Raw genomic sequence first — 16,265 nt, forward strand, 5'->3', positions numbered from 1 at the left:
AGCAGATTATAGGAGGACTGATACAGAGCTCAGAGACAGCAAGTAAATAGCAGATCCAGTGATTTGGAAAAGCAAGTGTATTTCTACATTGCTGATAACACTGTGAGTCAGAACACAGCTAGAAATAAGAAACTCTTCATACTCATTGACTAAACAGTGCCACTTAGGGGAACATGACTGAAAGAAATAACTTAAAGGCAAAAAAGAAATAAAAACTTTGTACCAAGATGTTGAAAGTGGCACATTTATAACAGCAAAACCACGAAAACAGCCCATATACTCCACAGTAGGGAGATGATTAAGCAAACTGTGGTAAATGGATGTAATAAAATACTCTAAAGCTTAAAAAAAGAACCCATGTATTTCAAATAAGTATGAAAATGTTCACATGAAGTGAATTTAAGGGAAAAAAGTAGAACTTTTCGAACTGTATGTGTACTATAATAATTACAATTGTGTAAAAATGTACAAAAGCATAGAAACAAAGATCAGGGGAGATGAAGTAATGTAACTAGTTTAGAGCTTAATGCTTCTTAGGCTTCTTTTCTTCTATAAAGTTGCTTAAGTTCTTAATTTAAAAAGAAAAGTAAGCGAGTCTTTAATTGTATATTTAGATTCCAAACCAAATGAAAATGATGTGTTTCATGTTAAGCTGCTTTGAAGAAAAAACCAGCAACACACACACACACACACACACACACACACACAATACAACCTGGCTAACCATTCCCACCATAGCACTTTTTACAACTCTGGCATGAGTCACTGCCATGGCCCGAGGCCAGTGTCCAATTGGTCTAGAGATTTTATTTTACAACCTGAGAAGACTGGCTCTCTCCCAGTGCCTCTGGTCTCCTGCCCTGAGCGGAGCCTTTCTTCTTGTTGCTATACTTCATGTATTTTACTACAGGCTAGGAACTGCTAAAGTTAACTAAAGCAATGAATAAAGATAACAGGGTGGGTAAAAAACAAAACAACAAAAACCAAAACAAACAAACAAAAAACCCATTAGCCTGTTAATGACTATTCGGATTTTTGTAAATATTCATTGCTTCAAAATGGTCTGTTCTCCCCTGCCGCTGCCCCATCCTCTGCACAGACTGAAGTGCCTTATACCCTGCCTGAAACAAAACTCCCTAAACCCAGAGGGCAGAAAGGCCACACCTTTGATTCACCCCTCCCCTAGCCCATGTTGCTTCTCAGAACCTTGATATGCCAAGTACTTTGCACTCATGAACTCTGCCTCATTAACAGGCTCATACAGATGCTTGTCACAGCTGCCTCGTGACAACTGGGAGTCTGAGAGTATGTGGTTACAACAGGGAAAGTATGACAGCATAACTGCCTCCTGCAGGGACCTGCTGGCAGATTGCCCAAGAGACCTTGGCCATCCCCTGGGTTGGCTCTCTGTGTGGTTGATTAAGCAGTTAGAGGCCTTCCAGGAGAAACAAGCGCCCAACTCGATTAGCTTGTCATTTTTGCCTTTTGTGATGACTTGAGAATCATCTTCCAAACGGTGTCTAGATTCCTGTTCCAGTTTCTCCACCTACCATCTGTGTGACCCTAGGTAAGTTATCTCAGCCTCCATGCCTCGGTTTCCTAATGTATAAAATGGGAGAAATAACAGGAAATAGCAGTAGCTGCTTCATAGTTTTGCTGCAAAGATCAGGGACAATGCCCTTAAGGCCTTGTCCCTTAATGGAGGATACTGCTAGTTTTCTACCCAAGATCCATTCTACTTTTCTTTTTTATTAACAGAAACACAGTTTTGTTTGAGGTGGCAATGTGCCCAGCTAAAAATACTCTGTCCACAGACTCTCTTACAGCTATGGTGACCATCTGATTCTGTTCTACAGGGAGGGGCTTCCAAGAAAAAGACAGTTTCTGATTTAAAAAAAAAAAAAAAAAAAGGGACAGAGCCAGTTGGCATGTGTATTTTGCTCTTTGTCCTTCCTTTTTCTTTCTGTATAGAATGGGGATACCTGGAGGAAAAGCTGCCATCTTGGAACTAAGAGAACAAAAGCTATGTGCTAAGAATGGTAGATCAGGAAGCTAGGAGGAACCTGAGTTCTCTATGATTTTCTCAAGCTGCTGTACCAGGAGTGGGCTACCTACTTCCTAACTTCTTGTTAGATGAGAAAAATGAACTTCATTTGGCTAACCATTGGGGTCGGGTTTCTGTTATATGCAGCTGAGTGCTATCCTGACCTAAGCACTCAGCATACTGCTGGCCAATAGTAATACCTTAATACAGGTTACTTTTCATTTTTCTGTAAAGCGTCATGATTATAAGTCACCTGTCATGGCAATGAGCACTAAGAGAGTTTCACAGTTATTGCTCTGGAATTTAGTTATGGTAAATAGTGCATAAAGTTATCCCTTGTCAACTATGACTAGTAAAACATTCTCATTATTCAGAGACACTGGCTGTAATAACATTTGTTAAAATAGAATTTGACATTGTACTGTTGTTTTTTAAATTGCTGCTAGGTTATATTCAGCTAGTCGTCTGAGGAGATGATTTTACTGATAAATCTAGAAACTTTATGAGGGGGAAGGGAATAGGACATTGAAAAAAAATTTTTTTCCCTCTTGGTTAATCTTTCTTTTTTTTTTTTAACAAATTTATTTCTTTATTTATTTTTGGCTGAGTTGGGTCTTTGTTGCTGTGCAAGGGCTTTCTCTAGTTGCAGCGAGTGGGAGCTGCTCTTCCTTGCATTGTGCAGGCTTCTCATTGCGGTGGCTTCTCTTGTTGCGGAGCAAGGGCTCTAGCCATGCGGGCTTCAGTAGTTGCAGCGCACGGGCTCAGTCGTTTTGGCTCGTGGGCTCTAGAGTGCAGACTCAGTAGTTGTGGCGCACAGGCTTAGCTGCTCCATGGCATGTGGGATCTTCGCGGACCAGGGCTTGAACTCGTGTCCGCCTGCATTGGCAGGCAGATTCTTAACCACTGTGCCACCAGGGAAGTCCTTTTTTTAATTTAATTTTACTTATTTTTTTATACAGCAGGTTCTTATTAGTGATCCATTTTATACATATTAGTGTATATATGTCAATCCCAATCTCCCAATTCATCCCACCACCACCACCCCGCTCCCGCCACTTTCCCCCCTTGGTGTCTATATGTTTGTTCTCTATATCTGTGTCTCAATTATTGCCCTGCAAACCAGTTTATCTGTACCATTTTTCTAGGTTCCACATATATGCATTAATATACAATATTTGTTTTTCTCTTTCTGACTTACTTCATTCTGTATGACGGTCTCTAGGTTCATCCACATCTCTACAAATGATCCAATTTCGTTCCTTTTTATGGCTGAGTAATATTCCATTGTATATATGTACCACATCTTCTTTATCCATTCGTCTGTCAATGGGCATTTAGGTTGCTTCCATGACCTGGCTATTGTAAATAGTGCTGCAATGAACAATGGGGTGCATGTGTCTTTTTGAATTACAGTTTTCTCTGGGTATATGCCCAGTAGTGGGATTGCTGGGTCATATGGTAATTCTATTTTTAGTTCTTTAAGGAACCTCCATACTGTTCTCCATAGTGGCTGTATCAATTTACATTCCCACCAACAGTGCAAGAGGGTTCCCTTTTCTCCACACCCTCTCTAGCATTTGTTGTTTGTAGATTTTCTGATGATGCCCATGCTAACTGGTGTGAGGTGATACCTCATTGTAGTTTTGATTTGCATTCCTCTAATAATTAGTGATGTTGAGCAGTTTTTCATGTGCTGCTTGGCCATCTGTATGTCTTCTTTGGAGAAATGTCTGTTTAGGTCTTCTGCCCATTTTTGGATTGGGTTGTTTGTTTTGTTAATATTGAGCTGAATGAGCTGTTTATATATTTTGGCAATTAATCCTTTGTCCATTGATTTGTTTGCAAGTATTTTCTCCCATTCTGAGGGTCGTCTTTTTGTCTTGTTTGTAGTTTCCTTTGCTTTGCAAAAGCTTTTAAGTTTCATTAGGTCCCATTTATTTATTTGTGTTTTTATTTCCATTACTCTAGGAGGTGGATCAAAAAAGATCTTGCTGTGATTCATGTTAAAGAGTGTCCTTCCTATGTTTTCCTCTAAGACTTTTATAGTGTCCGGTCTTACATTTAGGTCTCTAATCCATTTTGAGTTTATTTTTGTGTATGGTGTTAGGGAGTGTTCCAATTTCATTCTTTTACATGCAGCTGTCTAGTTTTCCCAGCACCACTTATTTAAGAGGCTGTCTTTTCTGCATTGTATATCCTTGCCTCCTTTGTCATAGATTAGTTGACCATAGGTATGTGGGTGTATCTCTGGGCTTTCTATCCTGTTCCATTGATCTATATTTCTGTTTTTGTGCCAGTACCATGTTTTCTTGATTACTGTAGCTTTTTAGTATAGTCTGAAGTCACGGAGTCTGATTCCTCCAGCTCCGTTTTTTTCCCTCAAGACCGCTTTGGCTATTCAGGGTCTTTTGTGTCTCCAAACAAATTTTAAGATTTTTTGTTCTAGTTCTGTAAAAAAAAAAAATGCCATTGGTAATTTGATAGGGATTGCATTGAATCTGTAGATTGCTTTTGGTAGTATAGTCATTTTCACAATATTGATTCTTCCAATCCAAGAACATGGTATATCTCTCCATCTGTTTGTATCATCTTTAATTTCTTTCATCAGTATTTTATAGTTTTCTACATACAGGTCTTTTGTCTCCCTGGGTAGGTTTATTCCTAGGTATTTTATTCTTTTTGTTGCAATGGTAAATGGGAGTGTTTCCTTAATTTCTCTTTCAGATTTTTCATCATTAGTGTATAGGAATGCAAGAAATTTCTGTGCATTAATTTTGGATCCTGCAACTTTACCAAATTCATTGATTAGCTCTAGTAGTTTTCTGGTGGCATCTTTATGATTATCTATGTATAGTATCATGTCATCTGCAAACAGTGACAGTTTTACTTCTTCTTTTCCAGGACATTGAAATATTTTGATGAACATTTATTTTGTTTGGTGGAAAGAAATGTTCATTTCCAAGAGATGCTTGCTTTATTTTCATTTATGAATATAGTAGATTAGTTTCTTTGCAACTCAAGAACATTTTAATGCTTTCTAAGTAAGACTGGTGGTGGGGGTAGGGAGAAGAGAATGTTGTTGATTCATCCAAGAGTAAATCTGAAATTTACTTAAAAGCTCTAGGAGATTTGTCAAGACTTTCTGAAGGGTTAGTACATGACACCATAAATAGCTTGCCCTCATATCTCTGCTTCATCAAGCTCCTCTACTTGGACTGAAATATGGAGGCACTCCCAACATCAGAAAAGCTATTTCTAGCTTCTGTCTGGAAATATAACTTCACCATGTTGACCAGGGTGAAATCAAAGAAACTATCAGATGTCTCCTCAATCCACTAATTAAATTGCAGTCCTCTTTTCTCCATTTTTATACTTTCTTGGTCAAGTAGAGGAAAGCAACAGGATAGGTTGGGTTATGCTACAGTCACAATATTAAAATCTCAGTGGCTGAAGATATCAAAATTTGTTCCTTGTTCATTCTCTTCAGCCTTCATGGGTCAGCAGGACACTCTTCTCATTACAGTCATTGAACCCAAGCTGAGAGAAACCACCACCTTGAATGTTGCCAGTCATCACATCAAAGGAAAAAACCTTGTACTGGCAGTTTCAAATATGTATCACTTTTGCTCACAACTCAATAGCTAGAACCAGTCCCATGGCCCCAGGCAACCGAAAGTGGACCTTGAAGGGCAATCCTACCATGTACTGAAAAGGGAAGCACCAACAAGAGTTGGCAAATTGCACTGACATTAGAGAAACAGCATCACTGAATGCCTGTTATATACCAGCTGTGTGTCACAGCACTTGTGTTATCTAATTCTCAAAACAAATTTTGATATTAACTTTAATTTTCAGATGAGAAATCTGAGGCTTACACAGGTCAAGTAATTTGTCCAAGAGTCCCATCAAATATGTAGATTTGATTTCAGTTTCATCTGATTCCAGAATCGGAGCTTTTTCTATTATTTCCCCAAGCCTCCTAGTATAACATGTTCAGCTGCTCACCACCTCACAACCTTGAGGGTTCAAGTGGAATAGCGGGGTAGGGAATGGAGAGAAGGGTAGGGTTTATTGTTAAGAAATACTTTTCTCCACAAAGCCAAATGGTCCCTATTTCTGTGGCCTCATTAGTACCACGAGGGGACCAAACAAAGTAACCTAACCAAGGATCTGAAATTGAACCCACCAGAACAGAAACAAAACGAGATTGTGGAAAAGGAGATACTAAGGATGCCAAGTGCATCAGTGCCATCAAATTGAGAGGCAGCATCATGCTATTTCTTTTCCTCAAAAACCTTCAAGGGATCCCTTCAGAATGCCTCGCATTACCCAGGGTGAAGCCCCATTTTTTTTTTTTTTTTTTTTTTTTTTTGCGATACACGGGCCTCTCACTGCTGTGGCCTCTCCCGTTGCGGAGCACAGGCTCCGGACGCGCAGGCTCAGCGGCCATGGCTCACGGACCCAGCCGCTCCGCGGCATGTGGGATCTTCCCGGACCGGGGCACAAACCCGTGTCCCCTGAATTGGTAGGCGGACTCTAAACCACTGCGCCACCAGGGAAGCCCTGAAGCCCCATTTTTTTAAGGAGCTCTCTTGGCTGTTCCATAATTCTCAACCTTAATCCATAAGATTATTTACAATTTTGGGAAGTTCATTAAAAGCATTATGTATATATCAATATTATTGCTCTGAATATACGAATGCTGACAGGGATTCACATTTTGACTTGAAGTATGTACTCAAGCATGTCTGCGATACAGATTCTATCTAGAAGTCTCAGGCAAAGCACGGTTGTGTACCATAGAACTGCTTCTACGAGGGATGTAATTTTCAGTAAGGAGAGAATGATGCTTTAAGCTTTTAAAATGGTTTTTTCACTGTGACTCATTTCTACTCCATTGTTAATGGTAAGACCTTAAGTATTCAACAAAAGTTGAAGATGTGGATATGATATAGCTAGATTTTGATTTCTCTAAGTACACACTAAAAAAAACCCTCTAAACTTGAAGCCATATAATTCCTCCTGTTGTGAAGACTGTACATAAAAATGCTTGTGATGTTATATTACATGTAAAAGGCAGTCCTTACACTTTTACAACACCATTGGTTCTAGAGCTGCTGGGCAGCCAGTTCTCACCAGCTTCAATATAGCAACCTGGAGTGCTTGCACGGGTCAATGCCCCAGCTCACCTCTGATTAGGTCTTTTTTTTTTTTTTTTTTTTTTTTTTTTTTGCGGTACACGGGCCTCTCACTGTTGTGGCCTCTCCCGTTGCGGAGCACAGGCTCCGGACGCACAGGCCCAGCAGCCATAGCTCTCGCGGCTGCTCCGCGGCATGTGGGATCTTCCCAGACCACTGCACGAACCCGTGTCCCCTGCTTTGGCAGGCGGACCCTCAACCACTGCGCCACCAGGGAAGCCCTAATTAGGTCTATTTTAGCAACACTTGTGTGTGTTATAGATTACAGATGATCCCCACCCCGCCCCCACCTCTCAATTTTTCTTTAGTATTACTTTTATAACACTTTTATGACAAAATGTTTTTTTTATTTGAAAAGTGCATTTATAGTAAGAGATCAAATACTGCAGATTACACACTCCTATATTACTGTTTTTTTTAATGGAAATCACTATGAAGATAGAGTATCAAAGACTCAGAATCATACTCTTAAAATAATCAGTAAGGCATGGAAGTCAAAACTCAATTTTAAGAGGAATGTCCTAGAGCTGAGGGTCAACCCCGCCTTATAACAGCCAAAATTTAAGTCACCTGAATAAACAGAGAGACAAGAAGGAAAGGGCAACCTGAACTCTGCAAACTCTCATATTTAAAAGAAGAAACAGAAGAGGTAATTCCAATTGACCCCTTGTGTTTTATGGGTTTTGCATCTCTGGGAAGGTTAAGATGACAGCCCATTCTAAACACACATCCATTTACATTAGCAGCCTTTTCTATGGGTGACTTAAGTTCATATTTGAAACATTCCAACAGAGAAACAGAAGAGACATCAAAGGACCAAATAAATCCACACAAACATGGGAATTTGAAAGCCAGTTTATTTGGACTTTATCTCACTGTTATTTGCCCATCACAATCCAAATGAGACCATAAAATAGTCAGTATACGAAAGACCTGCTTTTCATAGTCATAACGGTATAGATCTGGACTGTCTTTGGGGAATGTTACAGTGGATGTTTTGGTTGTGTTAGCAAAGGGGACTAGGGGAGGATGTTGGGACAATTATTTTACTAACATATTTTAAATGTCTCAAATAGGTGTCAAGTTCCTGTCTGAACACTAATTAAGCCTGGATACTAAAAATGAATAAGAACTGGTTGAGAGCAGTTTTTATACTACGTGGGTGGTTAACCGAAATGGCCATGACTGGAATGGCCCTGAACACCCCAACTTTGATGATGTAATTCAAGTTGAACAGTTTAACTTTCCAGAGGCAGACGGTCTAGGTCTAGCTAGATTCCTTTGTCTTAGCCTAACATTCTCTTTTTGATGACTTTTCCCCTTCTTCTCTTATGCTCCTTCCTCCCTTGATGGTATCATTACATATGGAAAATTACAGATGTTTAGTTTATATAACAGGCAAGATTAATATTTACTTTATAAAAAATCTGGTACATGGATAAAATCCATATAACAGCACATACAATACTCACATAAAAAACTCTGGGGCCCTTAACTTTTGTAAGGGCTAAGGAATGTTTTTAAATGGAGAGGAAGAAATGATGAGAATGTTTGCTCCAGGATGCAGACATCAGTTCCCTGGTGCCATTAGCTCAAAAAGAATTAAATGTAACTATGAACAGGGGAGGTCGTTAAGTCAATGGTATTTTTTTAGGAATTTCTTACTTTGCAACCTGGCTAGACTGATTTCCTGGGTTTGTCCAAGGACTGCAGAGATAAAAAATGATGTGAACAGAAGATAAAAACTGAAGTTCTAATGGGTACAACCCAGAGGAAGGCTGTGGAGTTGATGAGAAAGAAGCAGATGTTAAATACTTAATTAACTTCTTTAACGGTGTCTTAACTAGTGGCATTACCATTAATCAAAGCTGCCAATTTAAGTACTGGTTCTTTAAGAAAAAAATCAGAAAGGGGTCCTTTGTCCTTTGTTAACACAAACATAAATATTTGTACAACAGAGAGAAATGCCCTTCTGTGGTTTTCTCCTTTCAGGGATGACTGGATAATATTTAGTTAGAAAAACATAATGATCGATGACTGGCAAAGTTTTATGTTTTATATCACTGAGAGGAGATATTTTTATTTTTTGGCTTGTTTATATGTGCAGTCACCAGTACTAGTCATTGAGTTTCTTACATGCTTTTTGAAATATGTATTATTCTCTCTAGGTCTAGCCAATGTAAGCTAGTACTTTTCCATAAAGGTTGCCCTTTTCAACTTAAAGTTTTTTAATTTAAAAATCATAAATGCAGGGCTTCCCTGGTGGCGCAGTGGTTAAGAGTCCGCCTGCCGATGCAGGGGACGCGGGTTCATGCCCTGGTCTGAGAAGATCCCACATGCTGCGGAGCGGCCGGACCCGTGAGCCATGGCCGCTGGGCCTGTGCGTCCGGAGCCTGTGCTCCGCAATGGGAGAGGCCACAGCAGTGAGAGGCCCGCGTACTGCAAAAAAAAAAAAAAAAAAAAAAAAATCATAAATGCTAATTATAAAAATATAAACAATGAAGAGGAATAGAAAAAAAATTTTAGAGTAAAATTTTTACAGTAACTTGTTCTCCGTTACCCTTCTCCTCTTCATACTCATTTTAGCTGTCTGTTGCTGCATAAAAAATTATCCCCCCCCCAAAAAAAAAATTATCCCCAAAATGTAATGGCCTAAAACAATAAATATTTATTATCTCACACAGCTTCTGTGGGTCAGTAATCTAAAGTGGCTTAGCTGGGTGGTTCTCAGCTCAGAGTCTTTCACAAATTGCAATCATGGAGCCAGCAGGATTGCAGTCATCTGAAGGCTTGACTGGGGTTGCAAGATCTGCTAACAAGGTAGGATCCATCCACACACCTGGCAAGTTAGTGCTGGTTGTTGGCAGGAGGCCTCAGTTCTTTACCACGTGGACCTTACCACAGGGCTGCTGGGTGTTTTCACAAGGTGGAAGCTAGTTATGCCCAGGGTGAGAGATCCAAAAGATGGCAAGGAAGAGGCTGAAAGTCTTGTATGACCTAATCTCGGGAATCACACACAGACACACACCAAATCCAAGCCACACTCAAGGGGAGGGAAACTGGTCCTCACTTTTGGAGACAGGAGTACTGAAGTACTTGTAGACATACTTTAGAACTACCATAGTGCTCCTATTCTTTAAAGGATAATCACTGTTAATATATTGTTATATAACGTTTTAGACATTTTTCTATGCACATACAAATACATATATGAGGTACATATGAATGTATATCTATTACATATACATGTTTTACATATATTTATAGTTGTCTAGAAAATGCTATGAATATTATTTTAAAAATTTTTATTCATTACATAATATGTTAAGGATATCATTTCTCCTTGTAACACATAGCTCATTCTTTTTAATAGCTGCATAGCATTTCATTAGATACTAATAACATAATTTATTTAATCATTTCCCCAAAGATGTACATTTGGGTTGTCTACAGTTTTTTGTTACTATGAATAATATTGCAGTACACATCCTGGTACGTAAAACCTTGCCTGCTTATTTAAGTATTTCTGCATGATACATTCTTATAAATGGAATTGCTGTATCAAAACATTTCTGCTTTTACTATTTTGATAGGTACTATCAAATTGCCCTTCAAAAGTTTCCTTTCTATGCACAGTTACATTACTCTTACTCATCCTCTCTGTTTACTGATTATTCCTACTGCCTGTGGTATCTGTGCAGAATTTTCTCATCTCTGGTGTCTTTTAGCTTTTCCAACACCTAATTTGTATTTCTCATGAAATGTTTCTGAGATAATCTAATTATCTACCTAATCACCATTCCATTATTCCTGTTTGGGCAGATCTGTTTCTCCAGGCCATCCCATATATCTCGGCCCTACAGCTTGGCTGTCCTTGAATCAAGCAACCACTTCTGGCAGAATCGGCTGTGGACTGGGGGTGGGAGATGGGTCAGGAGATACCATTAAACAAACCCTGTCTGAAGAACCACCCAGGGCTACTTTTCTACCATGAGGCTGTGGGTATGGTAAGTATTCAGAGGTATGACTAGCCCTTTAGAGTGAATTTACCTAAGACACTCAAACCTTAGAGACTCAGTGACCCATGAGAAAAGCAGAAATAATTAGATGTCTTCCACCTGTTACATAGGATTGTTATGAGCATGAAATAAAATACTGTAAATTGTAATGCACTGCGTGAAATGAAACAACTAGCAAAATCCGTGGCATATACTAGATGCTCCATCAACAGTGGTGTAACAAGATGCTGTACAGTGCCCAGTACTAAAATGATCTATTCAGGCCCACCAGAGCAGGAAGCACCACTCAGCCTTAGTCTGGGGCACTACCAGGCACTGGGGCTGCTGGCAGGGCGAGCTGACGGTGCCCGTCAGAAGAGCCGTCAAGTCTGCTGTCATTCCTGCCCAGACCGCCTGGGAACAAGTGGGGGACTTTTGGCAGGAGGTGTGGGGGGCTGCAGAGTCCTTGAGGAGAGGCTATTCCCTCTTCTCACCAACCAGGGAAGAGAAGGTACTTCCTCTTCCTGAAGCACCAGGAGGGAAGCTTCACGTGTGTGTGTGTGTGTGTGTGTGTGTGTGTGACCACATCCATTCCTGCTCCACCGAGTCAGGGACATGTGAAAGTGTCTCGTGTGAAGCTGTCAGTGCTGGAACTAGCAGAGATCCTGCCAACACCCCGTATGGAAAAAGGGGTGGGAGGAGGAGGATGGAGTCGAGAAAGAACAGACGGTCTTTTTTTTGTTTTTAAGTTTCCCCTAAAGTTAAAATTTTTAATTAAAAAGACTATTATTTTCCTTCTTAGAACTCTCTTTTTATGGTAAAATATAGACATAGACAGAAAAAAACATTAAATGTTCCACTTAATGAGTTATCAAAGAAATATCTGTGTAACTATCACTCAGGTCAATAAACAAAACATTGCCAACACCCTAGCCCTCTCCACCTGTGTCTCTTCAAAATCAGAAAACCCTCCCTCCCCCAAAACGTAACCATGACTTGACCTTTATAATAATCATACTCTTGGTCTTTTTTTTTTTGAAAAAAAATTTAAGCTTGCATCCCAAACATTATACTTCAGTATGGCTTGTTTGGGGAATTTATATAAATGGAATCACACAGTGTGGATATACATCAATTTGTATATCTATGCTACTGTTGATGGGCATTTGGTTTGTTTCCAATTCAGGACTATTATTAACATGTTGCTGTAAACATTCTTTTTTTTTAATTTTTGAATTTTATTTTATTTTTTTTATATAGCAGTTTCTTATTAGTCATCAATTTTATACACATCAGTGTATACATGTCAATCCCAATCTCCCAGGTCATCACACCACCACCACCGCCCCCCGCCGCTTTCCCCCCTTGGTGTCCATACGTTTGTTCTCTACATCTGTGTCTCAATTTCTGCCCTGCAAACTGGTTCATCTGTACCATTTTGCTAGGTTCCACATGCTGCTGTAAACATTCTTATACATGATTACGGGTGTGTATGTATACATTTCTTTAGGGTGTATAGCTAGGAGTGGAATTGTTGGGTGATAGAGTATGTGAATTCTCAACTGGACTATAGAATGTTTTCCAAGTGGATTCCCAATGTACATTACCACAAGCAGTTTAGGAGAGTTCTCTATGCTTCACATCTAAAATGATCATTCTTCATTCTGAGATAATGTACTTCTGTATGAAAAAGACCTTTTAAAAAAAAAAGTGATAAAATTGATAATGGTAGAATTAACAGATTACTCTTTCTAAATGGCTTTACATGGTAAAATAAAGATCTAATAGTTCCATTTAGGCCCTATTTCCCGCCTGAAATCTTACTGGGTCATGACATCCCAAATGCTAGAAACCATTGTCTCACATAACATGATATAGATTGTTCCTAATTATTATTTTCACATCAAAAACCACTTGATACGTATGGCAGCCAGCCTCCAAGATGGCCCCCAGTGAACCTTCTCTCTTGGTATTCATGCTTTTGTGTAGACGTTCCACAATGAATATGGGCTGGTTTTGTGACCAATGGAAGTGTCAGTGTATCAGTTCATAAGCTAGGTCATAGAAGGCAATGCTGCTTCAGTGTTCGGTCTTTTGGATCAATCACTCTGGGGGAAGTCAGCCACCATGTGTGAGGATGCTCAAGCGGCCCTGTGGACAGGCCCACAGAGAAAAGACCAATTTACCAACGCCAACTTGCTAACCAAGTGAGGGAGCCACCTTGAACAAACTTCCGCCTCAGTCAAGCCTTCAGATGACTTTAGTCCTCCAGCCTTTGAAATTTCCAGCTAGACCCCAGAAATCATAAAGTAGAGACAAGCTATCCCCCTGTGCCCTCTCTGAATCCCTGATCCACAGAAACCATGAGACAATACATGATTATTGTTGTTTTAAGCCGCCAAATGTTGGGATGATTTGTTATGCAAGAGATAATTAACATAATACACGTGATCACCTAGAAAATATACTTGGCCAAAATTTGAACCTGCATCTGATAATGCCTCTATATTTAAACACAGGTTAGAAGAAGTAGAGGTGACGAAGCAACATGTTGAATAAATGTGCACAGGGATGCAAATAGCAAAAATCCAGAATATAGGAAACTCTACAGCATAAATGACCCAACTCCTTCAGCTAGTAAATTGGAAAAAAAAAAAAAAGATGAGAAAGGGAACCCATAAATTAAAAGGGACTTACAAGGTATGATAGATTGTATTACTCCCAGTATTTGCTGTCCTCTCCTGTGGGAGACTTATTCTTCCCTTCTCCTCTCTGACGTTGGCTTTGGCCATGTGACACTCTTTGACCAATGAAATGTGAGCAGATGTGATGGTTGCTACTTCTGAGCAGAAGTTTTAAAAGTCATTGTGTTTCAACCATTCATCATTTCCATCTGCCAGGAAGTGGGTGTATCCCAAATAGGGACTGTTTCTTCAGCCCATGGCCAAGAGTGAAGAGGATGCAGAGCTGACTCACAGTGGAAATTCACGTGAGCAGGAAAGAAACCCAAGTTGTCATAAGCTACTGTGATTATGGAGCAGTTTGCTACCACAGCATAACCTAGTATAATCTGATTCATGCAATAAATGTTTTAATCAAATACAAAAGGTAAACCTGGTTAGGATTCCAATTTATGAGACCACGGTAGAAATTTGAATATGGACTAGATATTTAATGATAATTAAGAATTGCTATTTATTTTACAGGTATGTTGACGGTACTGCAGTTTTTTAAGTTTTAAGATTTAGACCTTTATTTATTTATTTATTTTTGGCTGCGTCGGGTCTTAGTTGTGGCACGCGGGATCTTTCGTTGCGGCGTGCAGGCTCTTTGTTGTGGTGCGCGGGCTTCTCTCTAGTTGTGGCGCACGGGCTTCTCTCTAGTTATAGCGCATGGGCTCCAGAGCGCCCGGGCTCAGTAGTTGCAGCATGTGGGCTTAGTTGCCCCGTGGCATGTGGGATCCTAGTTCCCTGACCAGGGATCGAACCCGCGTCCTCTGCATTGGAAGGCGGATTCTTAACAACTGGACCACCAGGGAAACCCCTGCAGTTATGTTTAACACAACAAAAATAGTTCTTTTATTTTAGACACATGGTCCAGGGGAAAGGGAAGGTAGGTTAGGGTATAGCTTAGTCATGAGTTGATAATTGTTGAGCTGGGTGTTGAGAACATGACAGTTTATCATACTATTCTTTCTACTTTTGTTAATGCTTAGAAATTTTCATAATAAAAAGTAAAAAAAAAAAACAGTCTATCAACTTGAGTCCCAGAGTTGTCCCTTGACTCCCCAAGGTGTACAGAAAATATGGGAGCTGAGAAGATGGAGTTGATCAATTAAGTTTAGTGAGTAAGTAAATAAGGGAGGTGTTTGGAGACGGTCTCAGGAACAAGACATCAAAACTGATTTTCAGTGAGGAAGATGTTTCTTTGGGAGCATTATATCAGGTTAGAGCAATATCAGGGTAAGATTTGGTGCACTGGAGAGGGGTGGGGGGCTCTGAAGGTATCAGCTTCCACCACAAGTGTGAAAGGGAACGGGTGTGCCTTAAGTAGAACTGTTATCTCTTCTCTGTCTATGAGCTAAAATCAAACGTAGTATCTGTCTTACCAATTAAAGCACCTGATGCATTCTTTATCTGTGTATTGGGCATTAATGTTTGGAGTTAGGAGATGAATTGGTAGCTTAATTAATTGGCTCCACGCCTCAGCTTGGAATTGCATTACTTCCAGGAACGGTGCCTTCCTTTTGAGTTAATGACAGGTTGTTTTCTATTGTTCCCCTTGCCTCCTATGAAGTGTTCTAATTCACTTTTTTTTTTTTTCTAATTCACTCTTAAAGAGGCTCCAGACTACATTTCCACCATTTGTATTGCAAGGATAGGATTTCCTGTAAGTGGAGTAGACGAAGTAGCTGAGCTTGAGCCATCTTGCCAGTTTCACATCCAAGAGAATGTTAGACAAGAGGACCACTTGGGCTGAGGGAGAGAAGAGGCTGAGCCTGAGCCAGACCCTCGGTCAGGAGACTGTGGGCCGGGACATGTGACTTAGGGAGAGCCAACACAGGCAGCTCTAGAGGGGGAAGAAAATTTGTTGGCGTTAGAGAAGCAGCGGCAACCTCAGTGGTAGCACCTACTGCCCCCTGTCCAAAGGAGCCAAGGGAGGAGATTCTCATTTCACCCTCCAAACTGAGCGTGCTTCTGCTGGGAAAGGGGGAGAAGACGGGGGTGTGAGAGCAGACATATCTCCCATCCCCTCTCCCACTAGATTGACATTGAAGTTTTGTATTGTTTTGTTTGTGAGATTGAAGTTGGAATATGAATAGGGCTGGGCATTAGAGATAAGACTGGGAAGTTATGGAATTAGATGGAGACATCATAAAGATAAGGGAGTTCACTGCCCAGAGTAAAGGGGGGATTTTACCAGAGGAGGCAGGGAGCAGTTAAACAGCTTCATGTTTACACCCCAATGAATTGCTACGCCTTAATAATCATAGGGTTCTGGACTTCCCTGGTGGCACAGTGGTTG

The 16,265-nt window shown here is 40.2% G+C and overlaps 1 non-coding gene across 1 annotated transcript; it reads left to right on the forward strand.

Annotated features, from left to right (window-relative positions):
- The first annotated feature begins 15,300 nt into the window (after positions 1 to 15,300).
- Positions 15,301 to 15,486, forward strand: LOC137226865 (U2 spliceosomal RNA). Its single transcript, XR_010944562.1, has one exon. It is a non-coding gene; the product is annotated as a U2 spliceosomal RNA (small nuclear RNA).
- The last annotated feature ends 779 nt before the right edge of the window (positions 15,487 to 16,265 follow it).

The sequence above is a fragment of the Pseudorca crassidens genome, chromosome 6 (genome assembly GCF_039906515.1).
Source record: "Pseudorca crassidens isolate mPseCra1 chromosome 6, mPseCra1.hap1, whole genome shotgun sequence".
NCBI lineage: Eukaryota > Metazoa > Chordata > Mammalia > Artiodactyla > Delphinidae > Pseudorca > Pseudorca crassidens.